The following is a 27,670-nucleotide window of genomic DNA, read 5'->3' as shown; positions in this document are numbered from 1 at the left end:
TTAGTTCTCATTCACACTGACTGTCTGTAGATTTTTGAAAGTGGTAACAGGTACATAGGTAACCAAAGTATAGAGCTTATTTGGCGAATCTTCATCCTCGTTACGTTTTCTGGACAGCCGCACACGGATTCGGTATGGGACATTCCTTATTCCTTTGGCCCAGACAGCTTTGTTGAGCCTGGTATCAATGCGCACATCTGGAGTTCCCATCTCCATGGCAAATTTCCGAATCTCTTTGAGTGCCCGAGGGGCACGCTTCTTGAAGCCCACTCCATGGATGCGGTTGTGAATGTTGATGGTGTATTCTCGGGTCACCACCTTGTTGATGGCAGAACGGCCCTTTTTCTTCTCGCCACCCTTCTCTGCGGGAGCCAATCTGCCGGGTCCAAGTTAGAAAGGAAAGCTATTTTCTTTTCAAGATGATGATATCTCTTCATTGTTTTCTGGTTTCAAATCCAACACTACATTTAATAAATGTTTAATGAGCACCTACTGTGTGCCAGGCAGTATTACAAACAATGGACCTACAACACTGAATAAAACACAATACTGACCACAACAAAAACCAGCATCAACAACCAAAAACCAAGACAAATCCAAGAATATGTGCAAAATAGAACTTTTCCTTTAGGCGACATTCAGTGATCCTTATCATTCTTCCTGACTGCTGAACTTTGTTATTCTTTGTGTGCTTGTCCTATCCTACAAGCTCCTACCTGATCTTAGATATGCAAATTACTCTGCACAACTTTATCAAACACTCTGTGTGGACCACTGTTTTTTTTCTTACCCTGAATAAACCTTTGAATAGATTCCATAAGTTTTGTCAGAGGCATGTGAATCAGAGCAACTCCATCTTGAACAGGGGCTGGGTAAAATGAGGCTGAAATCTACTGGGCTGCATTCCTAGATGGTTAAGGTATTCTAAGTCACAGGGTGAGACAGGAGGTCAGCACGAGATACAGGTTATAAAGACCTTCCTGATAAAACAGGTTGCAGTAAAGAAGCTGGCTGAAACCCAGCAAAACCAAGAGGGTGACAAGAGTGACCTCTGGTTGTCCTCACTGCTACACTCCCACCAGTGCCATGACAGTTTACGAATGCCATGGCAGTAACAGGAAGTTACCCTAAGTGGCCTAAAAAGGGGAGGCCTGAGTAATCCACCCCCCCCCCTTTTTTTTTTTTTAACATATCATCAAGAACTAACCATAAAAATGGGCAACCAGCAGCCCTATGGGATACTCTGTCTATGGAGTAGCTATTCTTTTTCCCTTTATCTTCCTAATAAACTTGCTTTCACTTTACAGACTGGCCTTGAATTCTTTCTTGCATGAGATCCAAGAACCTTCTCTTGGGGTTTGGATTGGGACCCGTTTCCAGTAACAGTTTTATCATCAATCTTGAAGAATAAAAGTTTCTAGTAACATTAAGTCCTAAGAACAGGCTCATTTCAGTGATTGATTTATCCAGCCAGTGTAATAACTGACACTCAGAGTCTCCTTCAGAGTTGCATGCTCTCTTTCCTTCCAGCTTGAGCCTGCTTCAGTTCAGCAAGCCTGCAGCTGGGGATGTGGAATGTGATCGGGTTCTTTCACGTGTCTACTTCTCTTGCTCTTCACCTGGTTCTCTGTTCTTTACCTAATTGTCTCTGGCTCCTTCAGGGTTGAAGGGGAGAGGGAAGAGAGCTAAGTCTCAGGAAAGGTTTCCCATGACTGGCACAAATCACATTTGGTGATGGTGCCTGCTGGGTATGCACTATTCTCAATTTGGGTCTTTTCTCTCTCTCTCTCATTTGATGTTTTAGTGGATTCGTTGCAAAAATATCCATGTTGAGAACCCTTAACTGTAGTTTCCATGGCATAAGAAAGTCCACTCTCTGGCTGGTCACTCAGAATTCCTTCTCACCCGTGGACTTCCCATGGTCCCTCCCTCATTTGGGTCACTTTGCTCACTGAGAAAGTCTCTTGGGCAAGATTCAGCTCAGGCTGATCCACAAGAAACACTCATGCATTTTTGCCCTGCCATTGGTGAAGATGCAATTTTCTCCCACTGCAACCGCACAGTCTTTCTACTCCTTCTGTCACAGGAAAGGGGGTACCGATCTAGACCCCAAGAGAGGGTTCTTGGATCTCGAACAAGAAAGAATTCAGGGTGAGTCCATAAAGTAAAGTCAAAGCAAGTTTATTAGGAAAGTAGAGGAATAACATGGCTACTCCATAGACAGAACAGACCTGAGGACTGCTCTTTGCCCATTTTTATGGTTGTTTCTTGATATGCTAAACAAGAGGTGGATTATTCATGCCTCCCCTTCTTAGGCTATATAGGGTAACTTCCTTTCGTTGCCATGACACTTGTAAACTGTCATGGCGCTGGTGGGAGTGTAGCAGTGAGGATGACCAGCGGTCACTCTCATGGCCATTTTGGTTTTGGTGGGTTTTAGTTGGCTTCCTTACTGCGAGCTATTTTATCAGGAAGGCCTTCATGACCTGTATTTTGCGCCGACCTCCTATCTCATCCTGTGACTTAGGATGCCTTAACCATCTGGGAATGCAGCCAGTGGGTCTTAGCCTTATTTTATCCAGCCTCTATTCAAGATGGAGTTGCTCTGATTCAAATGCCTCTGACACTTCTACTCCAGGAGACATGTTGGGCTTTTTGAGTTATCCTCTTCTAGTTCCCTCTTTCACAAGCTCCTCCATCCTTTTCCCTCACTGGAGGAGGAAGGAATGCACAAAAATCAGCAACTCCAAATACATTTTCTCTATGTTCCTTTACAACTTCAAACCTTTTATATCCCTGTTTTATTATCACTTTTATATTCTTAGATGGGGTGGTGGGTTAAGGGCCAACAAGTATTTTTTAGCTACCCTTTTGGCAAGTCCTGCCTAGATGGCCTAGCATGCAAATTAGAATGCCATGAACCTGGGCACTTTTTGGCCGTTAGGCCTCATCTAAAACGGAGGCAGAAGTTGTTTCATTTTTAACATCCTGTTGCATTGACTGCAGAGTAATTGCATTCTGGCACAGTGAGAAGAAAAACATTGCTATTGAAAACCAAAAACTAACTGCATCTGCTGCTTGTATCTTACAAGGGGAATGTCATAGTTCATTTCAGGGAAGATGAATTTTTATTTATTTAGGAAAATAATCTGATGGATATCTTTGATTTGAAAAGGTGATTCCAGCAGTTCTGCAAGGAGAGGGTGAAACAAAGAGAGTGCTGATTTGTTGTGCTACATAGGTGAGAGGAATTCTTGAGTTTCCCAGGAAATAGGGGCATAAGGGCTGGAAGGGAACACAGTGGGGGAACTGTAAAGCGATTTGGGGAAGAGAGAGGGCCCAGAAGCCTATTGGGAGGTCAGGGCCCAAGAAGAAAGGATGATTAATGACAGGGATGGTCAGGGAAATTTAAAAACAAGGATGCCTAACATTTACGGTTCAATCTTTCATTAAAAGTAGGCTATAGACAGTAACCTTGTGTTAGTGGTGGCTTTGGGAAGTTAAAGCAAAAAAGGGCCTTGTGCAATCTTTGGGATGACATTAAATGCAGGAGGTAAGACTTACTGGTAAGCCTAATACTCCAGTGGGAGGAGGAAGTTATAGTGAGGGTTGAATGCAAGAGCTGAGTCTTGGGAGGCACTAATCTTACCATGGTCTGCGACTGAATGGTTGGACACTTAACAATTTTTTGTCATTATAGAAATTTTGAAAAACATTCAAAAATAACCAGTAGACTACAATAAGATCTTGGTTACTCATCATTTGATTTCATACAGTTTTTTTTTTTTTTTTTTTTTTTTAGTTTTTAAGGAAAAAATGAGTTCAGAAAGACAGAGGACTTGGGGCAAAAACACAGGGACGGCTCATCTAGGTTACAGTTGCAAAGTAGATATTCGGAAGCTTCTTACAAGGTTCTAGGAATGACTGTGGAGTAAGTTAATTTAGATGTCAATAACTTTTCCAATAGGAGAACTATCATCCCTAGAAGACAAAAATCATACACCTTCTTCCGTGAAGAAGTCATTTCAATGTCCCCCTCGCCATTTCTCCCCAGTACTAACAGTTTGAGAGAGATATGTTTTTGTTTATTTTGTCACATATATTTGAGTTATAAGTGTATGTGTACTTGGTAAGACCTATTGCATATAGTACGCAGTAGTCTTAGAAACTTGCTAAATTTTCTCTAGGTGCCTGGTTCCCTGGAAAGCCATTGTATCAGTTAAGATACTTTCAGTACCCTAAAACTGGTTTAAATTAAAAAATACATTTGTTATCTTGCATACAAGAAGCCCAGAGTTGGAGTGGTTCCAGGGTTAATTCACTGGTTCTACGATATCATCAAAGATCCAGGCTTTTTCTATCTTTCCACCGTGCTATCTATAGTCAGTATTTGGACTTGTCCTTAGCTTTGACTCTCATATTCACATGATGACTGGTGCAGACCCAGGTTCCATATTCTCACATTGCAGCATCCATAGGAAGAGAGAGGGAGAATCTTTTCTCTTGTGTCTTCTTGGAGAAGAAAACCATTTATAGCCATCCTCAGCAAATTTCTTACCAGAGTTCCTTGGCCAAATTTGAGTCACATTTTCATGCCTTATCTGCAAGGAAGGTTAGGAAAGTATCAGGTTTTTAAAAATTTATTCTGGGAAGAAGGCTTTGCCTATGGAAGATGTAGATAGGGAACAACTATTAGGAAGCAACTATTGGAGTCATAAGAAGTACTTATGATTAAATAAAGGTACTTACTTCTGTTGCATGCTAATGTGATCCTACCATGTGCTGGGCACATGTGGTCTGCAAAGCAATGCCAACATAGTGCCCTTAAAGCTACTATGCAAGAGCAACAAGTCCCGGATAATGAGCAGCCAGAGTTACAGTTGCAAAATGGGTGACTGGAAGGCTTCTTATAAGGTTCTAGGAACAATGGTGGAATCAGTTCATTCACATGTCAACAACTTTTCTAAAAGGAGACCTATTATCTCTAAAAGACAAAATTAAACACCTTCTTCCATGAAGAAATAATTTCAATGTCTCCTCATTTTCCCCTGGTACCAAGAGTTTATTTGAGAGAGATGTGGTTTTGGTTATTTTGTCAGATATATTTGCACCAGAAAAGGTCTAAGTGTGGGGTGAAGAACCCAGGACTGGGGGTCAGAGGACTGAGGACTGGTCCTGGCTCTGTCCTTTTCCAGCCTGACACCCATACAAGTAACCCAATCTTTAAAGTTTTGTTGTTCTTAATTTTCAATTATCTGTGAAATAAAGATTTATATTTCCTTACCTTGAAGTAATTTCCTTATATTCCAGTAAAACTTCCATTTTCTTTCATGGCTTGCAATCTTGGTGGGTCTATTTCCTGCCCTACGCTGCCCAAAGGGCAGGCAAAGAATCCCAGCTTCCTTGCACATAAGGCATGAAAATATGACTCAAATTTGGCCAATGGGCTCAAAAATAGGTTTGACCTCCTGGAACTCTAAAAGAGTTTTTGAGACTCCAGGTGTCCCCCAAACAGTACTTTGAGAACCACTGGTGGCCGCGTGAAGTGGCTCACTCCTGGAATCCCAGCACTTTGGGAGCCCTAGGTGGGTGGATCACTTGAACTCAGGTGTTCAAGACCAGCCTGGGTGACATGGCAAAACCCAGCTCTATAAAAAATACAAAAATTAGGCAAGGGTGGGGGTGCATGCCTGTAATTCCAGCTACTTGGGAGGCTGAGGTGGGAGGATCCCTTGAGCCCAGGAGGTAGAAGTTGCAGCGAGCTGAGATTGTGCTACTGCACTCCAGCCTGGGTGACAGAATGAGACCCTGTCTCAAAAAACAAAACCAAAAACAAACAAAAAAACCCACTGGTTTAAGTTTTCTTCTATTTGTTATTGTTTTTGGCTATAAGAATATATTGTAAAATTTTAGTCTTAGAATTTTCTAAGGTTAAATATGTGCACATTCAAATAATAACCCAATCTGTTCTCAGTACTTCCACTGTGTTTTTACTAACTTGTTTTAATTATGCCTGCAAAAATATCTGCAGCATTGTTATCATCCAATAAATCATTATTTTGAAATCCCAAAGTTCTCCTTGAGCTTAATGGAAACACAATAAGCAGTAAATACATGCTTTTGTCTCGTTTTGCATAACCTGTAAAATATTTTCCAAAAAAATTTCTAAATAATTACATTTTATTTATAACTACTATTGTTTAGAACTCAACAATAGTATATCCTAAATGAAAATACATTTTCTTTGTAATATATTTTTCTCATATTTAAGGACAGATTGTTGGCTTTAAAAAGAGAATTAGAAGACTCACTTTCTCAACCCACAGATGCTCCATGTATATCTGAAGATGCTGCACAAGATAAAACTGATATGTTAGAGAATTTTCTGATTCATGCAAGGGAGGAATTTACTCCAAAAAAAACCAAAAATCTTGGGTGAAAATTTAAATAAGAAGCAAAAATATGATATAATCTATCTTGCCTTTGGCATTAGAGGTGAAAATGATTTACTTTTTTGTGTCTTATGCAATAGAATAGTTTCAAATAAGATTATGGTGCCATTTAAGTTGTGGCATCATTTTAAGACCAATCATTCAGAGGTAAAGAAAAAGAAACTGAATATTTTAAATTAGGAAAAATCATGAGCTCTTTCAAAGTTCCAAAATATTTCTAATAGCTATTCAAATTAGAAATGAAAAATCCATTGAAATATCTTGCAGGATAAGTTATCACATCACATTGCCTTGAAAGACACCCATAATAGCCAAGAGACTAACAAAGCCTTGTACAGTTGGCATTGTTGAATGCCAGCTGGATGAAGAGTTAGCAAAGTAGTCATAGCATTGTCACTAACAATACAGTAAGGCTGTCTTACTAACACAAGAATTAAATCTATTAAAATCCCTGCTTTCTACCCCCAACCCTCTCCATGGAAAGCATCTAAGTTTCTTTCCATAAACATATCCTCAGTATAGGAAAAAAAAAAAAATGAATGAGCAAAACACAACATAATTCAAGACCTAAAATCTTCAAGAATTGAAAGGCTATGACCAGGGGATCAGACTGGACACTTTCTTCACTGATTTCACATTTTATACAGAATGTATTGAAGCCATAAACTACCTGCTCAGAGACAACCACTGTTAATGCTTTCATGTGTGTTTTTCTAAATCCTTTTCTGTGTGTATTTGTGGGTGTGGATATAAAGGAAATGGAAGATTCTTACAAACTTCTTTACTGAAATCAGAAAATTTGAGTATTTTTTCTAATAGATACAATTCTGTATCATTTGAAATAGGCATACAATATTCCATGTGTAAGTAATCCTTTATTTTACCCTCTGCTGGTAATGATACAGGATTGATTATATGGATTTGACCTCACACATTTGTGGGAGCTCACCCTGCCCATTCACACAGCAGGCAACGAGTGCCAGGAGAATTAACAGCTAAACTGCAGAGCAGCCCTCAACCAAAGATGGCAGGACTGTGAGTGGAATAACTAGGCAACATGTTCTATACTCCTTCCTAGAGCTCCCAATGGTATTAAGTTCTAGTTGACTTCACATCCTCTATTCATTTATTTTCCTCCTTTGTCTTACTTCCCCACTATCCTAATAGTTTTTGGAATAATTTTCCAGATAAACTATTTGTACCTGAATCATTTTCTGAAGGTCAGCATCTGAGGAATCTCCAACAAAAACACATGGTAATACCCAAGATCTTATCATTACCAGTGCCTGCATAATTTCAATTTAAATCATTTCTCCTTGGGACACCATCTCCTAGCTTTTGAGTTCTGTTCCTCCAGTATTACAGCACCAGTGAACCCCATATGAACCAACAATCCATGGATCTAATCTCTTTTATTCCCATCACCCATCTGGTAAATAGGGTTAACAAAACTCTTGGGGAATAGTGAACAGAACTACATTCAACATATAACATAATTTGGAGAAAATGAACATCCTTACAATAGTGAATCTACTTTGGATGGGCAGAGATTAGATGGAGAGAGCCCTCCTCAGCAGGATCCCCTGATTTAAGCGCAGTTGTTGATCAACTCATGGGCTTGGTGGGTGTGATGGTGATTTTATGTGTTAACTTGGAGGGTGCTTTTGAATGAGATTAACATTTCAATCAGTGAACTTTGGGTAAAGCAGATTGTCCTCCATATTGTAGCTGAGCCTTGTCTAATCAGTTGAAGGCCTGAATAGAACAAAAAGACCAGCCTCTCCTAGTGAGAGGGAATTTTTCAGTACAGTGTCTTTGGATTTCATCTGCACCACTGGCTCTCCTGGGTCTCCAGCCTGCTGGACCACAGTGCAGGTTTTGGACTTGCTAGCCTCCATAATCACGTGAACCAACTCCTTATCATAAATCTCCTCCTATATATAAAAATATCCTATTGGTTCTACAGTGGGCAATGAAATTGACAGTAGAGTAAGAAAGAAGATTGAAACATCAGACTAGTTCTTGTGAGGAAGCTTCTCTTGGAAGACCCCGTGGCCAGGACTGGGGCATGGGTGTGAGGAACAGTACGATCATCATTACAGCGGTGCCAAGGTGTCAACTACAAAGGCTGCCACATTTTGTATTGAATTTAGTGGATAGTCACATATCTTGTTTTGTTGAATTCTTGTTTTTAAGAATCTTAAATTATCTGATTTATAATTTCATAGACTTTAAAACTGGTAGCTTAGTGCTATGGTTCCCCAGTGTAACTGGTCATTGGATTCACCTGAAGAGCTAAAACAAAAAAAAAAAGAACAAACTTCCTTTCCTTCCTTCCTTTCCTTTACAGATTTGTGGTAGGGTCTGGGGATCTGTGTTTGAAAAACACTTCTTGGCCGGGCGCGGTGGCTCCCACCTGTAATCCCAGCTTTGGGAGTCTGAGGCGGGCGGATCACGAGATCAGGAGAGCTAGACCATCCTGTCTAACACGGCGAAACCCCGTCTCTACCAAAAATACAAAAAATTAGCCGGGCGTGGTGGCGGGCGCCTGTAGTCCCAGCGACTTGGGAGCCCGAGGCAGGAGAATGGCGTGAACCCAGGAGGCGGAGCTTGTAGTGAGCCGAGATGGCTCCACTGCACTCCAGCCTGGGCGACAGAGCGAGACTCCATCTCAAAAACAACAACAACAACAGCAAACAAACAAACAAGCAAACAAACCAAAAACACTTCTCAAGGTTACCACTTCATCACTTCTCTGGAGATCATCTAGTCCAGTCATCTTTTTGCACATGAGAGAACCCAAAACATGAAAGGCTCAAGTGACATAGGTGCTTTTCCCACCCTGCCAGGTTTGGTGAGCAGGTGCAGGTGAACATATCATTCAGCATCTAGAACTAAAGTTTTCTCTGGTGTCTGAGAGTCATCCTTGGGAAACCTCAATAATGGATTCAATGCAATTCAAGAACAGCAACAACAGCACCAACATATACATGTCCCTGGTTTCCTTACCTTTGGTCCCTTTCTCTTACAAATGAGAGACATTTGTAACAATATCTGCTTAATTGCTTAACTAAGGGCCTGGTTAGACAGACTCTCATTAAAAAGAGCAACAATGACTTAAGTTTTCTGTTGGACACAGAGAGATGGACACACACACGTAGCAGAGTGCTTTTCTCTATACAAGTTGAATTTATTTCAATGGCTTCTTCTTAGCTCTTTAAGAAGAGAATATAAGACTTTGTCAACTTAAAAAATTTAATAATTGGTTATTTGGAGCTAAGATCATCTGATTGTCATGCTTAATTGTGCAAATAATGTCTCTAACATTTTTCTTTTTTAGCCTCCCAAATCATTGGCAATGTTTAAGAAAAGGAATCTATGTACCTTCCTGTGATACTTATATTGTTTTCTGATTTTAAATTGCCTTTTCTTCACAGTAAAAGATTGTTTAAACTTATCAAAATCACTTTGATTTTACACCTAGAGTCAGGATCCTAACATTTTGATTTTCGACACTTATAAATGCCTTAATAGATACATGGACAGTAATTTAGTTTGACTTAAATATAATAATCTGGCCCATTTATCCAGGCTGACAAGATTTCATTTCCTAATGATCTTTTATTGTAAATTTATTTGATTTCCTTTAATATATTATCTCATTTCTCATCGCCTTTCGTTTTGAAAAAATATGAATAATTTCTTAAGGAATTATGAAGACTTGGCCTTAAGCTGACAGCTCTGAGAAGCAGTGAATATCTCCACCCTTTTAAACAAATTATATAGTTTGATAACAGAGTCCTAAGAAGAAGAGAACATTAGTTTATCAATAATTTATTCTAAGAGACATCAAGGATTGTACACTCAGGGGCTCTTGTTTTCTTTGCAAAAAATGAGAACCAAAGTAATCAGGCTAACCTGATTCCAGTTCTATATTTTCAGCTGCCTACTTGACCTCTGTCTGGATGTCTCATAGTCAATTCCTGCTCATTATTTGGTTACAGAACCAAACTTGCCTTCTCTTCTCCAAAATGGTTCCTCCTCCTCTGTTTTTATTTTAATTTTAATAAAATCACCATCTACTCAGTCAGTCAAGCTGAAAACTTCAGATATTTTGGAGATCTCTGTCTCCTCAAAATAGTCAATCTGAAACTTCCAAATAGTTCTCAGAACTGTGCCTGCTTCTCTATTTCTTCTGGTCCTCATGATTCTTGTTTGGATAACCACTGCAACCTCCTAATCGGCTTTCCTGCCTCTAATTTCAGTCCATACCACCCACCATCCATGCTGGGGCAGTAATGATTCTTATGGAAATATGCACCTGACTCAGTCCCTGAATTTTTTTTTTTTTTTTTTTTTTTTTTTTTTTTTGAGACATGGTCTCACTCTATCACCCAGGCTGGAGTGCAGTGGCACAATTTCAGCTCACTGCAACCTGTCTCCCAGGTTCAAGCAGATTTTCATGCTTCAGCCTCCCAAGTAGCTGGGATTACAGCCACCATGCCCAGCTAATTTTTGTGTTTTCAGTAGAGACGGGGTTTCATCATGTTGGCTAGGCTGATCTACAATTCCTGATCTCAAGTAATCCACCTGCCTTGGCCTCCCAAGTGCTGAGATTACAGGCATGAGCCACTGCACCCAACCAAGTCCCTGAATATTCTTCACTGGCTTACTTTGGCCTGCTGTAGCAAGTCCACAGTCCTCAGCAAGACATGAAGCCCTTTAGGACCTGATTCCAGCTTAGCTCTCCAACCTCATCTCTTGTGGCTCTTCTCCCTTGCCTCCCCCACTACCTGAAACTCCCCTCTATCTTTAAAGAGTAAAGTCAATCACGTATCCTTTAATGATGCCCCAGCAGAGGTAGCTATGGTGTTATGGTTTGAATGTATCTCTGAAAGTTTATGTGTTGGAAACTTAATTGCCATTGTAATAATATCAAGAGGTGGGACTTTAAGAGATGATTGGCCCCAAGGGGTTGGCTCTCATGAAGGGATTAATGCAGTTATCACAGGAATGGGTTAGTTATCATGGGAGTGGGTTTCTGATAAAAAGGATGAGTTCAGGCCATTTTGTCTGTCTTGCATGCTCATTTGCTCTTCAGCCATGTTATAACACAACAAGAAGGCCCTCACCAGATGCAGCCTGTTGGATTTCCCAGTCTCCAAAACAGTGAGCCAAATAAATCTCTTTTCTGTATAAATTACCATCTGTGGTATTCTGTTATAGCAGCAGAAAACAGACTAAGACACACACTCTCCACTGTACATTCATACCCTGTGTGTGACTCTAAGATATTATTTCCTCATTACTGTAATCATTCATTTATGTCTTTCTCTGTCATCGTTATGAAAGATATTCAAGAGGAAGTGCTGTATTCTACTCATTGTTTCCTTAGTTCCTAGCGCAATGCTTCGTACATAATAGTTACATAATGAATAGTCATTGAATGAAGAGTGGAATGATTGAATGAGCTCCAAGGGGCTGTTTAAATTATTTTCTTTTGCTGGGTGTCTTATTGTTGTTTCTGTGAAGCATTAACTGGAATTTGTCATGTATTGTAATTATATTTGTTGAAATGCCATTTGATCTGTATTTCACAATTCCATTATTAAAAAAAAAAAATAGCCAAAATTAGACTGTGATTCAGAAGCCTACAGTTGTAGCCTAAACACAGTTTACTTGCAATTTTAATCATCTAAAAAAAAACTTGTTGCAATATTATATTTTCTTTTCCCTCGCAGCCCCTCTTCTTCTGTAAACACCACATACATGTTTATTTGTATATGTTGTTGAGATACCTTTCTTTACAGGGTTTTGCAACAATCCTTTCGTTTCTGCAAAATCTAGTTGGTAAGCATCCTTCCATTAGTCCCAGGATGTGAGGCAACTTTAGCTATACATGGGCAATCAAAATGCTGTAGGTATTTCTGTGAGTGGAAACAAAGTACCACTAAAATCTGTTTATGTGCTTATATCTTGTGTTTTAAAACAGATTTAAACAGTTCATCATCCTTAAATGCAGTATATGCTCTTAATGAAGTAAAAGGACAAACACCCTTAAATTGGGAGTCGTTAAAAATATAGGACAGACAAAAAGAGATGCCTAAAAGTTACTTTTTATTCATCGAGCAGCACTTTAATTTTGTTTATGATTACACCGAAACCTCTTTAAAGGTCAGTGTCTAGGTCCACCTGACATTCATCTGAGTTCGGGGATTACACAGTAATCATTTAAGAGTTAAGTAGAAAGGATGGGAGACTTCCAATAATGGTAAATAAAAATCTTATTTTCTTTGGGTTCTAAACCTTCAGGATTGCCTTAAGAAAACCTTAAATTGGAAAATTAAAAGCAAAACTAGTTTCAGCGTCATATTATCTTTTTTTTTTTTTTTTTTTTTTTTTTTTTTTTTTTTTTTTTGTACAGACACGCTCTTGCTTTGTTGCCCAGGATGGACTAGAACTCCTGGGCTCAAGTGATCCTCCTGCCTCAGCCTCCTGAATAGCTGGGATTATAGGGGTGAGCCACTATGTCTGGCTATTACAAATTATAGAGTAGAAGAATTACATGCTCCAGTGAGCACAGATGTTTTATACAGTTGTTTTTGTATTTTTTTAATTAAAAGTTTTATTTTTTTGACTAGCACTTTAAATACAGGATACTTTAAATAAATCATAGAAGGATATTATATTCTGTAAAAGCCTGGGAAAGCTATAAGATGAGAATAAAATTCGTTTTCTCTTTTTAAAAAAATTAGCATTTTGGCCAGTCATGGTGGTTCATGCCTTAATCCCAACGCTTTGGGAGGCTAAGGCAGAAGGATCACTTGAAGCCAAGCGTTTGAGACCAGCTTCGGCAACATAGCAAGACCCCGTTTCTATAAAAAAAATTTTAAAAAAATGAGCCAGGTATGGTGGCACACGCCTGTAGTCCTAGCTACTCAGGAGGCTCAGGCAGGAGTATCACTTGAGCCCAGGAGTTTGAGGGTTCAGTGAGCTATGATTGTTCCACTGCACTCTAGCCTGGACAACAGAGCAAGACCCCCTCTCAAGAAAAATTTATCTTCCTGTTCCAAAAGAAAGATGAATGATAATTTTGTTAAAAATATTTTTATTATCTTGGCATTTAAGGATCTTTTCAGTCTACCCACAAGTTACCTTCCTTGATTGCCACTGACATGCCTGCTTTAGGTAGAGCTCATGTCTTGTTTCTCTGTAACTCAATAGGATCTAAGCCCTGTCTCTCAGCCTCATCACCTACATTTGAGTTTTCTAAATGATGCTTTGCTCTCCAGTTAGGTTATGGGCTTCTTACAATTCTTTTAATTTACATATAATATCCCTAAAATGCACTAATATTTAGTGTACAGCCTGAGGATTTTGTTTACGTTTCCACCCCGATGAAGCCACCGAGCATTTCCAAAACCCCAGAAAACTTCTCTGGGCCTCTTCTTAGTCAAATATCCCATCGTCAGAGGTGATCACTCTTCTGACATCTGTCATAATCTGTGACTTCTATCATTGATTTATTTGGCTTGTTCTTGAACCTTATATAAATGGAATCATATTGGATGTACACTTTTGTGTCTGGTTTCTTTCTCTCAACATGGTGTCTTTAAGATACATCCACGTGGTTGAGTGTAAGGCATGGATACCGTTTTTATCATCTTTGTATCCCCAGGTTCTAATACAGTACTTGGCACATAGCAGATGTCCAACAATAATTTACTGAATTAGTAGATGACTAGATGTATTTGTAGGATTCTTGGGTTACAAACAGCAGAACTTCTACCCAAGTTGCCCTAGATGACCTTATCTCCTGTGTGAAGCTACTATCTCATGCAACTCACAACTGTCTTCCCAATCTCCTATGAACTCTAGTCACATATGAACCCTAGCTGCAAGGGACTCTGAGAAATGTAGTTTTAATTTCTAGCCTCTATAGTACAAGAAGAGATGCCAGAGGGGTTAGAGATGGTACTGGATGAGCCATTATGCCTTATTCTGTATTATTCTGATACAGAAATGGAAGGGTTGGAGTTGTCTAGGAAACAGAATCAGAAAGAGACAAGAGCAAGGACTGCTTTGGAGGTCTAGGTGACAGCAATCAAGTCACACTTTTAGAAAGGACATCATTCTTCACTTTATTATGAAGATTTGAAGTCTTGGAAAAGAGGGTGTAGTTGGCAAAGCTAGGGTCACATGCCTATTTCTTGGGTAGGAGAGGATTGCACTGACAGTCTCACCAAGATAGCATTTGATGGAGAATTAATTCCTGAAAAGGAAATGGGATGTTACTGACAAAACAAAGGAATATAAACTTAAGGATAAAAGTCCATGAGTGCCCAGTAACAAAGTTTAAAAAATAAGCAATGACAGTCAAAGTGTTCAAGTTGCATTTCACACATTTTGCCTGAGAGTTGACATCCCCAAGATTTCTAGCAGTTAGAGACAAAGGGGGCTTAGAGAGGTCATTTTATGGGGTCATGTATATTGTGATATAGTTTATACACAAGAAAGACACACTTTTTAGGTGTAGAGCACCACAATAAACATATGGAAGATTTGCATTACTCCAAAAAGCTCCCTGTTCCTCTTTGTAATCAGTTCTTTCCTTCATCCCTAGTCCCTCCTCCAGTCCCTGGCAGCCACTGATTTGACTTCTATCCCTGCAGTTTTTCTTTTTCCAGAATGTCACATAGTTGAAAATGAAGTTCGACTTATTTCAAATGTCCAGGAGATCATTTTGTCCAATGGTCTTTCCCTTTCTTTTCTACTCCACTAGGAACTGTTTTTATTCAAATAAACTTGTTAGGTTTTGTTTAAGGTGGAGTCTCTCTCTGTCGCCCAGGCTGGAGTGCAGTGGCGTGATCTCGGCTCACTGCAACCTCCTCCTCCTGGGTTCAAGTGATTCTCCTGCCTCAGCCTCCTGAGTAGCTGGAGCACTACCAGCATGCACTACCATGCCCAGCTAATTTTTGTATTTTTAGTAGAGATGGGGTTTCACCATGTTGGCCAGGTTGGTCTGGAACTCTCGAGCTCAAATGATCTGGCTGCCTCAGCCTCCCGAAGTGCTGCAATTTCAAGCATGAACCACCATGCTCGGCCGTATTCAAATGAACTTTTATGCAGAAAGCTAATATTTGAGACAGGTAGAAATGGATTGCTTTCATGAAATCGAGGTGAGGAACTCAAGTCCAGAGTTCTTTCAAATAAAGCACATTATCATTTGCTCATAGAATTTTATTTATTTTGTGTATTCCAGAATCACAGTCAGTTCAGAATCTCTGAGCTTTTTCAAAGTTGTCTTCTTGTTGCAGAAATGCTCATAGAACATTTTCCATGGAGAGAGTCATGGCCTGAGAAAACTACCAGAAATGAGAAAGGATTTATTGTTCTTACGTTTTTGTGAAATTATGGATTCTTAGTTGATTTTCTTGCTAAAAATGTTCATTTCAGGTCCACTAGGTGTCAGTTGCCATCTCTTACATCTTTTTTTTTTTTAACTACCTTCTTTTAAATGCCACTGTTAACTATTAAAATGGCAAGTGCCCAGATACCACTTACGCAAATAAGCCTGAAGGGAAAATTCTGCAGATTACGGTTTTTTGATCTGTGCTGTCCAATGTGGTAGTCATTAGCCACAAATGACTACTGAGCATTTGAAATGTGGTGAGTTCAAACTGAGGTGTGCTGTAGTTACAAAGTACACACCAGATTGTAGACTTTGTACAAAAAAAAGTGAAAACATTACATTAATAAGTTTTTGTTGATAGCACTTAAAATGATGACTTAAATATATTTTGTTAACAAAATATATTATTACAATTAATTTCCCCATGTCATTTTATTTCTTAAAATGTGATTACAAGGAAATTTAAAATCACATATGTAGCTAATATTTGTGGCTTGCATTATAAATTTCTAGGAGACAGCACTAATATAGACAGATTGCTGGTTCTGCATTTGCTAATCTCTTCTAAGAAGGACCCAGAAACTACAGTTCTCCAATCTGGATCTCAGAGATTATGAGAGAACCAGGCCACTTTCATTTTTTTTTTTTTTTTAAAGCTTCATAGTAAATTTTTAAAGATGCAAAATGCCAAAAGCAGAGTTACATGAATTGCTCCACATTTTTGTATTGCAAACATTTATACCTAACAAATCACCACTTTTAATTTAAAAATACATTGTAATGTAGTATATTATGCCAGCCTTAAGACAATTTTAGGATTTATAGAAAGAGAACAATATAGGTGATATGGTCCAGTTGTGAAACAATTTGAAAGTTGGTAAAAGAACTTCTTTCCATCTCTTGGTTTATATCTGTAAATTGTATGTATAACCTTGTTCAGAGACGACTTTGGAAGTCTAAATTGAGGCCATATTTGAAAGTGAGGGCTGGGTCCAGTGGCCCACTGGCCCCCACCCCACCCCACCCCACCCCACCTCAGCAGTGACAAGCCCTGCTTTTGATCTTTTACATCTGCTACTTGTACTTTTTATGTGCCAGGCTCTCTGTGTACACTTTACATTACTTGGAAGCCTTGCAACAACCTGTGAGAAAGATATCATTGTTAGAGGGTGAAAAGATGACTGCTAATTCTTCCCCAAACTCCTTTCAGCAATGATGTCCTTTAAGGGGTCAGGGTGATCAGAAGTTTTAGGCTGAAAGGATAATGCATAATAAAGGCAGAGGGTGACATGAAATGAATCCCCTGTTGCCTGTCTACTTATAGTTAACCTTGCCTTCTCACCTGTGCTGCATGGAGACGCTCCCAGAAAGCCCTTTCTCAGGAACTGATTGTTTGCTTTTGTGTATGCTAGACTGTCCCAAATTGGAAGTATTTTCAAAACTATTTTCTGGAGGGGTGGGAGGAAAGCTATAACCCATGACTTGCATGACAGCGTTACCTCCTAGCTACAAATTACTCATTTCAAACCCTGCATTAGGCGGATGCCACTTTGCCAACGGGGTTCTTAGGTTCTTACTCTCCTCCATGTATATGCCCTTTATGTCTGTCAAGTTGGGTTTTGTTTTGTGACTATGTAAATCGGAGCCAAGGGAGTTTCTTTTTTCTCCATGATTGGAACCATGGCGAGGCTTTCTCCACAATCCAGCGCTTTATACACTTCTGCACTGTGTGGGCAGAAAGCAAGGCAGAGGGTGCTCTTGAATGTACTTTTCACCTGGTTTAAACAAGAGCTTTGATTTTTTTCCTGTTCTTAATCATTATGGAGCTTGAAGTGAAAGCAGGATTCATAGAGTTTTTTTTTTTTTTTTTTTTTTTTTAACTTTGTTTTGGGCCATAGGATGCTTGGATTTTAACACTTAGATTATTGATAAAAGGATCCCACAGACTTCTAGCATATGGTAGAATGTTGATTTTATTTATTTATCATTTAGTTAGTTAGTTTAGGGAGGTTTTCTGCCTTTTTCTGATGCATCTCTGTATGTGGCTAATTACAAAGGCCAACTAGATATTTTCTTCACCAAACGAGAGCTGGCTGGAAAAGACTTCTCCTCTCACATATTCATTTAGCTAACATTTACTGAGCCTCTACTATGTGCTTGTATTTAGATCCGGGGATCCAAAGACAGATGAAACAAGGTCCTTGCCCTCCAGTGGCTCAAGGTGAAGGCGAGGGAGACATGAGAAAGTGAACATTAGCTAGGAGGGGACCCACGAGCTACATTTTGAAGGGCAGGTAGCTTTAGCTAGGTGAAGAAAGTGGGGATAAGGTTTTTTATTATTATTTTTCTTTAAATAGACTTTATTTTTTAGAGAAATTTTAGATTTACACCAAAAATTGAGCATAAGGTAGAGAGAGTTCCCATACACCCTCTGACCCTACCAAGGTGTAGACTACCCTATTAACTACAATTGTTGCAATTGATGAACCTACAATGACACATCTTTGTGACCCAGAGTCCTTAGTTTACATTAGGATTCACTCCTGGTGTTGTACGTTCTGTAGGTTTGGACAAATATATAATGACATGTATCCCCCATTATAGTATCATACAGAGTAGTTTCACTGTGCTAAAATTCCTCTGTGCTCTGCCCACTCATCCCTTCCTCCTCTCTCAGCCCTGGAAACCACTGGTCTTTTGACTGTCTCTATAGGTTTGTCTTTTCCAGAATGTTGTATAGTTGGGACCATACAGTATATAGCCTTTTCAGATTGGCTTCTTTTACTTAGTGATATGCATCCAAGGTTACTTCATGTTTTTTCATGGCTTGACAGCTAATTTCTCTTCAGCACTAAATAATATCCCATTCTCTGGAGGTACTACAGTTTGTTAACCATTCACCTGCTGGAGGCCATCTTAGATTCTTCCAACTTTTGGCAGGGCTGGGTATTTTAAGCAGATATGCTAGGACTCGTAAGGGGGATGAGAACAAGGTCCTTTTGGAAACTCGTACTTGGTATACAGAGTAGGGGGAAGTTTTATGCACAGTAACAGGCTCATCCATCATCCGGGGGACCAATCCCAAACCATGATGTGGATCCTGTCACTCTTCTACCATTATAATGTGTCATCTTGTAGATCTTGCTTAGAAATAGATATAGGAAAATCTTATTTCACATAATTCACAAGTTTATTTGGTTAATTTTTAACCTTACTTAAAAACAAAAAGCTTCCTTTAGGATGATTTTAAGTTATGGGTTATGTTACAAAAATTAAGTGAAGGGAAATAGTCACTGGTGGATTTGAGTAGTTTGGCCTTCTTATGACTCAAAGAATTGTTTGGTTTTGGTTTTTGGTGAGAGCTCCATTGCATACTTTGGACAGAAGCCCAACTCTGGAGGTTGTTGTTGGTGGTGGTGGTGGTAGTAGTAATCTATCCAATTTAGCTGAACGCTGGTGAGCCACCCTCCATTTCGAAATAAACTAAATAACACGTGAGTCACTCTGAGAACATAGTCTACAGCCTCATTAACAGGAAAACAATTACTGTTACTGTTCAATACTTCATGAACTAAGTGGAGTTTACATGACAGATGCAATTATGCCTTTAGCATGCTTGTGATCAATCTGATCAATATTTCACTTAAATAATCTAAAGGCACCTTATTTTTTTTTCCTTGACAGACTTTATTTTATCTCTTAATGTAACAAACATTGTTTGATCTTGTGATATTCTCTCTTAAACACACTTGAGTTATTCATGAGCTCCTTCAGTAACTGTGTCCCTGAGAAAGTCAATTGTCTACAGCTTGGCGAAGTAGCATTTTATTTCCATTTGCAAAGGCACTTTGAAAAGTATAAGGTGTGATGTAAATGCCGACTATTATTATTCTATAATTTTTTGCTTCTTCTCCCCCTTTTTTTTCAGGACAATGAAATAATTCAATATGGGGATCCCTGTTTTATACTATTAAGAAATCACCTCATACAGGTGTTCATATGATTTGACTCAATAATCCCATAGCTAAGGATAGTTACTAAATAGATAAATTCACAGAAATAAGTCTCTTTGCCATTCACTGCTTGGTCATAATGGTGTTACTTACAATAGGGGGAAATTCAATTCAACTTGTAAGCTAACAAAGTGGAAATTCCAAACATTTAACATGATGGAAATGCTTTAATAACCAAATGTAGGAGAAAATACTATGTCGGCATTTAATATGATGGTTTTGACAGTTGGCACAGAAAGTTGGAAAGAAGTTTAGGATAGATTGTATGAAAGAGCAGAATATGAATTGAGCCACGTACACAATCATATAGAATGGATAAGCCTATGGGAAAAATTATGACATTAGAATATAGGAGAAGGGAATCGGAAGATGGAATTTATTGTGCTATTCTTTTACTGAAATGTTTCTTAATATTGATGTGATATCTTGTCAATGATTTTAAAATTAATGCCTTGTAGGCCCTTAATCTAAAAAGTGTCCACAAAATTTCATACTTGTGGCAACCTTTAAAAGAAACTATTTGTTATGGGGTGACCAAAGACATCATCACATTCAGAGCATATTTGTTAGATATCATTGGTTTGTGGAGGAGGATCATCAATATTTGCCCTCTAGTGGCTTAAAGTTGTAAACAAGCAATTTTGGCTTAGTTTTTGGTTGCTATTGCGAACGGTCTTGTTTGTGAGGATAAAACTGATATGGTTTGGATCTGTGTCCCCGCCAAATCTCATGTTGAGTTGTAGTCCCCAGTGTTGGAGGTAGGGCCTGATGGGAGGTGATTGGATCATGCGGGTGGATTTCTCATGAGTGACTTAGCACCATCCTTTGGTACTGTTTTCAGTAGTGAGTGAGTTCTCAGGAGATCTGGTCATTTAAAAGGGTGTGGCACCTCCCGCTCCTTTCTCTTGCTGCTCTGGCCCTATCTGTTCCCTCTGGGCCTTTCACCATGATTGTAAGTTTCCCTACGCTTTCCCAGAAGGTGAACAGATGCCAACATCATGCTTTCTGTACAGCCTGCAGAACCGTACGCCAATTAAACCTTGTTTCTTTATAAACTACGCAATCTCAGGTGTTTCTTTTACTTTTTTTTCCTTCTTTTTTGAGACTGAGTCTCGCTCTGTAGCCCAGGCTGGAGTGCAGTGGTGCAATCTCAGCTCACTGCAACCTCTGCCTCCTGGGTTCGAGCGATTGTCCTGCCTCAGCCTCCCAAGTAGCTGGGTTTACAGGTGCCCGCCACCACACACGGCTGATTTTTGTATTTTTAGTAGAGATGGGGTTTCGCCATGTTGGTCAGGCTGGTCTCAAACTCTTGACCTCAGGTGATTCATTAGCCTTGGCCTCCCAAAATTCTGGGATTACAGGTGTGAGCCTAGCCTGTAATCCCAGCCTAGGTACTTCTTTATAGCAATATGAGAACAGACTAATATAAAAACTTACTGTAAAATGAAAACTCATGTGGAGTATGTCTTAAAAGCACCATATGGTCAGTGCCTCCTACCCTAAACCTGCCCGTTGTAGCTTTTTTACCCGCATTTCTGAGGGCAGAGCAGCATAGACATTGGGAACCTGGACTCTGCAATGAAAAGAACTGGCTACATGAACTGAGGTTCTGCCACGCACCCACTTGCTTGGTGACCTTGGGCACATTCTATCATTTTGCTTTCCTCATCTACTAAAGGGGGTAATAATAATGCTACACATGCTACATGGCATGTAAAGTGCTATCATCATTACTACTTTTCCACCACTGATTCTAAAGCTCTAGTGCTGATCTTGGTGCTGGGGATGAGCAGAGAAATATAAGAGGTATAGGCTTGTAATGGGATTTTCAACTGCCTAAGGAGATAAGATATATTTCCATGCAATAATTGTGAAAATACATAATAAATGCTATAGCAGTAATAAAATTATATATTATTGCTTCTAAGGTAGTATTTTTCACATTTTATGTCTATATTATTGGGATGCATCTAATAAGTGATAATGATTTACTATTTGGCAGCCTAATTGGCAGCATCTTTTCATTTTTAGTGGTATATAAAATAATGGTACATCTTAAACTGATGAAGTCTCAGATTCAGTAAAATGTGGTAGTTAGTACATACGTTACATTTAAAAAATATTTGTCAAGGACTGGGTAAAGGGTAAAATGAGTTATAAGCATTATCAAAAATAATCCTCAGAATAAGTTCTGTGAATTTGGGAAATGGGAAAACCATGGGAGAAATTATCAATGAATTTTAAGGCAGTGAGGTTATAAAGGATTCCCAAGGTCTGACTTGAACTAAGCTGCTCAATAAGGAGAGCAGATTTGGATAAGCTGAAAGAAGAGGGGTAGGGATTCCAGGAACAGTTGCTGTCAGTGAGTTGTGCTTGGGTTATTCATTCCTTAGTAGATTCTCTCCCATCCTTGCTGATTTTTTTTTTTAAAGGGAGGACTTGGGACAGCTTTTCTTTAGTCTAATATCTTTAATATCTTCTCTCATCTATTTTGCCTTTTTTTTTTTTTTTTTTTTTTTTGATACAGAGTCTTACTCTGGAGTGCAGTGGCGAGATCTCGGCTCACCTTCACCTCCTGGGTTCAAGCAATTCTCCCAACTCAGTCTCCCAAGTAGGTAAGCTGGGAGAATCAGGTTACTACGAGTGCACACCAGCACGTCCGGCTAATTTTTGTAGTTTTTGGTAGAGACAGGGTTTACTATGTTGGCCAGGCTAGTCTCAACTCCTGACCTCAAGTGATCCACCCACTTCGGCCTCCAAAGTGTTGGGATTACAGGCGCAAGCCACCGCAGCCAGCCTATTTTGCTTTGAATTTTAATTGCTTTAAGCACGTTTTGTTGTTGTAATTGTTTGTTTTGTTTTGTTTTGATTGTTAAATGTAGGCACTACTGACATTTTAGGCTGGATAGTTCTTTGTTATAGGGGGCTTTGCTGGCATTGTGGGATGTGTAGCCTCCTCCCTGGTCTTTACCTACTGGATGCTGGTAGCACCTTCCAGTTGTGACAATTGAAAGTCTCCAGACATTGCCAAATGTTCCCTGGGGCAGGGAGTGGGGGTGCAAAATTGTCCCCAATTGAGAAGCACTGGCTTAAAGAAAACAGCACAGCACACCGGCCATTTTTTTTCTTTCCCCCTCTCTCTCTTGCTCTCATTCTTATTCTCTGTTAAGCAAGAAAAATCTAGCATTTTTTTTTTTACAACTTTAGAATTTGGTTTTTACAACTCTTCTATCCTGGTATTGAAGTCTTGCCAGTGGACCACAATGATGCCATTGTAAGTCTAAAGAGCACCCGCTCATTTGCCAGTTTACCATTAATTCTTAAGTGTGATGGGGTTGGGGGATTGGTGCCCCAGGGAGTATATTTTTTAAAACTTACTATTTTGAATAATTTTAGATTTGCAGAAGAGTTGCAAAGATGGTATAGAATGTTCCCACGTACCTTTCTTCCCCTCTAATGTTGGCATCTTGCATAATAACTGGCCCATTTATCAAAACTAAGATCTTAGCATTGATTGATACAATACTATTAGGTAGACTGTAGTCTTTATTGGGATTTCTTCAGTTTTTCAAAAAACGTCCCACTCTGTTCCAAGATTCAACCTAGGATGCCTCATTGCATTTAGAAGGAGCATAGTTTTTTTAACGGAAAGAATATAGAATGTATTCCTGGAAAACTGCTGATTCTCAGAGAAAATCTAAAAAACATTTGCTGTAAAAAGAAATGTGAGCCACATTGACACAGGTAGAATAAATGACAGTGAGCAGACTTTTCTAAGTAGGAGCCTATCCCCATTAGCACTCACTGAGCTAAAAAGTTCCCCTATTTCTGCTTAAAATCAAAATCTTTAGCTGGAATCGACACTCTCTGAGGCAAAAACAACTATACTAGTACATATTTTTCAAATGTCTGATAAATAAACTGAAGGCGGCTTTTGTCTTGACTCTCAGTCTAAGCTATCCTCATTACACATTTTTTCTACAAATGATCAATGCTTATAGACTGAACCAAAGGTACAGTCCCAAATGCTGTTTCATATTTAGGGCAAGCTGAATGGTTCTTTTCCAATTCTGGCTGACAAATACAGCATGAACACAAAGCAACATGGAAAAGATATAATCTATTGAACCTGGTAAATGTGAGTTGTAAGTAATTGCAGTTTCTTCTTAGTCTCATTTGCTGCTCAACCATTTCTCATTATGTAATCCTTTAAAGTCAACCTGATTCAGGAGCAGATCAATACTAGGGAAACCCTTTTGTCTTCTTTTAGGGCATAAAATTTAAAAGATGCTTAAGTCAATATTCCTTTTAATAATGTGTCTTACGGAAATGCCCGGGTCCCCTTCTTGTTATATAATTAATTGAGCTGCCTGCCACCCACAAGGTATAGTCGTTGCCTCCCATAACTCTCCTTTGGCCTAATTGCCATTCTGTTTTCAGTTCTATTTGTCTTTAGATATTTCTCCCCCCGCCACCACCAATAGTGTTGGGCATGCTTTGTACTTAGTTTCATCTTGCTGTGCTTTTGCTTCTAAATGTCAGCATAATTTTTCTGCCTTATAATATTGGAGATGTTATAACCATCCATCAGCCCAATAGAAGAGCAGAAAAGATTAGATATCATTTATCTGTATTGGTTGTTCATTGTAATGACCCAGTGGACAACATGAACAGATAATCTGTTGCTTTGATGGAAACTAATTATTCTTAAGCATGACAGCATCGAAATAGCTTTTGTGACATTGTTTTTAAAAATGACGGCTACCTAGTCATTATTAGTGCAAGCTGAGGTTCAGTCGTGTTCTCTGATGATTTCCCTACATAAGCAACACTACAGCTGGGACTTTTTATTGCTGCTTCACAGGAAAAACTGAACTAAAATTCAAGAAGTTTAAAATTTCAATTGACATTCAGATACAAGGACTATCCAAAAAAATTTCCTAATGTGAAATCATGCCTCTTCCTAAAGTAAAAGTATAATTAGAAGGTAATTTCGCTAGCTGGGATTAATATAGCTTGATTTTTATTTTGTTGCTGGATTACCAGCATAAAATCACCAGGAGGTTTGGAGAATAAAGTCACCATGAATTAAAATATATTTCATGTAGAATTTCCTAAATAAAAGCATGGCTCTATGATTAATTTTTTAAATATAACTTCTCTGCATAGATGGGAAAGTTTTATTTATATTTATATGCAAACTTCAATAAAAACCTTAGAATACTGATGCATTTAGATTACTATATACTATTCCTAAAACACTTTAGAAGCTTAATTAATATTCTGAGATCGTATTTGTATTACTGACACTACTAATAACCAAGTCAAGATTTATGTATTATTATTACTGGGCCATAGTAGAGATGCAGCTTCACTGTGTCTTAGTTTGAGAACAGAAGCAAATTAGCTTCACATGCCAAATATTTCCCTTTGTTATGACAAGTTTTGCAAAAGTTTTGGGGATGCTTTAGGTGATAATAGATCATGGATAATATATTAAAATGTATGAAATAAGCTTATAATTGCACAAGTAACATTTACTGTAAAAAAAAAGTTCTTTCTGTAAAAAATTTAAACCAACTGAAGTAGGTAGAAAAAAAAGAAAGTGTGCTTTTGCCTTCTACTTAATCTTGTTTCCTTAATGCCATTTCTTTCCTAAAGGGTTGCTAACAATTTGGTGCAAATCTTCAATTTTTTTCATGTACTTATGTACATGTACACACACTCAGACTCTCCTCTCTCTCCCTCTCTCTGTCTCTCTCTCACACACACACACACAAACACGCCCGTCTATGGATTTATTTATTTATTTATTTTTGAGACAGAGTATTGCTCTGTCGCCCAGGCTGGAGAGCTCTGGGCTCACTGCAACATCCGCCTCCGGGGTTCAAGCTATTCTCCTGCCTCAGCCTCCCAATAGCTGGGACTACAGGCGTGTGCCACCACAGCCAGCTGATTTTTGTATTTCTGGTAGAGACAAGGTGTCATCATGTTGGCCAGGCTAGCCTCAAACTCCTGACCTCAAATGATCTACCAGCCTCGGCCTCCCAAAGTGCTGGGATTACAAGTGTGAGCCACCACGCCTGGCCTATTTTATGGATATTCTATAGACTCTTCTGTACTTCTTTTCACTTAAAACTATGTTTTGGATATCTTTTCAAGTACATATATATGGCTTTCCTTTTTGAAAACTGGTTAAAAAACTATTTTTAACCATTAAATCATTCAAGTACATATATATATATATAGCTCTCCTTTTTGAAAACTGATCATGACTATTTTTAGCCATTAAATCATTCTATGAAATAAGGTTTGTTCTTTTCTATCATCCTCATCCTTTATTTTAAGAAGTCCTCTCTAGGTAAATTGGAGGAAAATCTCAATTTGAGCCCTAGCTGTTTAAGTGGTTGACTTGGGTCGATCACTTCTGAGCCAACACAAAGATGAAACTTATCCCGTGGTTACAGAGGATGTGAGCCCCTGGTTGGGAGGCAGTGTAGGTGGGAGATTTGGCTCTGGATTCAGTTCTGACACAAAGGATCAGATCACCCCTCTGGGCTTCAGGTTCTCCACTTGAAAATGGGAGCCAGGATGGAGCAGACTAGATTTGCTTTTGTTTCTGTCCAGATCTTGCATTCTGTATTTCTGTTTTCAGAACTAAATGCTGTGTTTTGACTCAGGGTAATTCTTCTGTGCTTAGTAATAATTGTATGCTAGTAACAGGCAGCCAAAATTTAAAGTATAGAGAGACTCAGGTCTATTTTTATGAGCGGTGGGCATATGCGTTTGTATTTAAAAATACTGCTTGAAATGGCCTTTGTCACCACCAAGTTGTGGTAGTGCTAACCAACGGGGAGAGGAACAGTCTACTCTTCTTGTTTCACCTCGCAAATCTTCATCAGAAGACTTCCTTGTTATTACAAACCTCTGAAGATCACTCTAGATACACTCTCAACTATCATTTGTAACATGTAGTTAGCTTTTGAATCTATGCTGTGCAGATGATGCTTATCAACTGGTGGCTTTTTTTTTTTTTAAATCACATTCACTTTTAGAATGATGGATTCAAGCACCATAATAGTAATGATACCTGCAGGTAACATGAATAAGCACTTACTATGTTCTAAGCCCTTTAAAAGTCACTCACAGCCAGACCACTGGCTCACACCTGTAATCCCAGCACTTTGGGAGGCCGAGAAAGGTGGATTGTTTGAGCTCAGGAGTTCGAGACCAGCCTGGGCAACATGGTGAAAGCCTTTCTCTATTAAAAAAAAAAAAAAATAACAAAATAAAATAGAAGTCATTCACAAAAACCATATAAAATAATTTATAAATGAGGGTACCGAAACTCAGAGAAGACAGTAACTTGTCCAAAGGCACAGAGTAAGTGATAAGGCTGGGATGGAAGGGAGGAGTTAACTGAATAGTTATATAGTTATGACTGAAAATTTACCTAGTACTTAATATGGTGACATATCTGTGTGCGTGCAGATAGTAAATGCTGGTGCTTCTCATTCCTGGGATGGTGCTGTGAGGAGATGTGACTTGAAATGGTCCCCTTTTCTCAGGCACGCTCATGGAGCTGCCTATTGAAGTCACTCCTTCAAAAAATAGATAAACAAAGCAATTCCTTATATTCTTTCTGCAGCTACAGATCATTTACTCTGACTTTTGCAAAGCCCTTGCCCTGGCAGACAAGCCCTGGTGTTGGAATCTGCAAAGTTGATGATTAGTCGAAACAGTCTGGACTGCATCCACAGGACATCTTGTAGCACAATCAAGTGCCACTTCAT

At 38.9% G+C, this 27,670-nt stretch overlaps 1 pseudogene; it reads right to left on the bottom strand.

Annotated features, from left to right (window-relative positions):
- Positions 1-27,670, bottom strand: LOC104655739 (annotated as a pseudogene).

Source organism: Rhinopithecus roxellana, chromosome 11 (genome assembly GCF_007565055.1).
Source record: "Rhinopithecus roxellana isolate Shanxi Qingling chromosome 11, ASM756505v1, whole genome shotgun sequence".
Lineage (NCBI taxonomy): Eukaryota > Metazoa > Chordata > Mammalia > Primates > Cercopithecidae > Rhinopithecus > Rhinopithecus roxellana.
The sequence above is the reverse complement of the archived record's forward strand: the minus strand, read 5'-3'. Positions and strand labels throughout refer to the sequence as shown.